The following is a 1238-nucleotide window of genomic DNA, read 5'->3' on the forward strand; positions in this document are numbered from 1 at the left end:
ATGCGTAGCTCTTTGCAAAAGAGAGATATTGGCAAGGAAAAGCTGTCTTGTACCTTTGCATTTTTCTCCCAAACGAAGGACACTAGAATGAAAATTTTAAAGCCTCCTGTTAGTGCTTCATCTACACGGTATAGCCCTGAATTTTCCAATGCGTAGCTCTTTGCAAAAGAGAGATATTGGCAAGGAAAAGCTGTCTTGTACCTTTGCATTTTTCTCCCAAACGAAGGACACTAGAAAGAAAATTTTAAAGTCTCCTGTTAGGCCATCATCTACACGGCATAGCCCTGAATTTTCCAATGCGCAGCTCTTTGCAAAAGAGAGATATTGGCAAGGAAAAGCTGTCTTGTACCTTTGCATTTTTCTCCCAAACGAAGGACACTAGAAAGAAAATTTTAAAGCCTCCTGTTAGGCCATCATCTACACGGCATAGCCCTGAATTTTCCAATGCGCAGCTCTTTGCAAAAGTGAGATATTGGCAAGGAAAAGCTGTCTTGTACCTTTACATTACTCTCCCAAACGAAAGACACTAGAATGAAAATTTTAAAGCCTCCTGTTAGTGCTACATCTACACGGTATAGCCCTGAATTTTCCAATGCGTAGCTCTTTGCAAAAGAGAGATATTGGCAAGGAAAAGCTGTCTTGTACCTTTGCATTTTTCTCCCAAACGAAGGACACTAGAAAGAAAATTTTAAAGCCTCCTGTTAGGCTATCATCTACACGGCATAACCCTGAATTTTCCAATGCGCAGCTCTTTGCAAAAGAGAGATATTGGCAAGGAAAAGCTGTCTTGTACCTTTGCATTTTTCTCCCAAACGAAGGATACTAGAAAGAAAATTTTAAAGCCTCCTGTTAGGCCATCATCTACACGGCATAGCCCTGAATTTTCCAATGCGTAGCTCTTTGCAAAAGAGAGATATTGGCAAGGAAAAGCTGTCTTGTACCTTTGCATTTTTCTCCCAAACGAAGGACACTAGAAAGAAAATTTTAAAGCCTCCTGTTAGGCCATCATCTACACGGCATAGCCCTGAATTTTCCAATGCGTAGCTCTTTGCAAAAGAGAGATATTGGCAAGGAAAAGCTGTCTTGTACCTTTGCATTTTTCTCCCAAACGAAGGACACTAGAAAGAAAATTTTAAAGCCTCCTGTTAGGCCATCATCTACACGGCATAGCCCTGAATTTTCCAATGCGCAGCTCTTTGCAAAAGTGAGATATTGGCAAGGAAAAGCTGTCTTGTACC

This window comes from Pseudophryne corroboree, unplaced genomic scaffold (genome assembly GCF_028390025.1).
Source record: "Pseudophryne corroboree isolate aPseCor3 unplaced genomic scaffold, aPseCor3.hap2 scaffold_585, whole genome shotgun sequence".
In the NCBI taxonomy this organism is placed as follows: Eukaryota; Metazoa; Chordata; class Amphibia; order Anura; family Myobatrachidae; genus Pseudophryne; species Pseudophryne corroboree.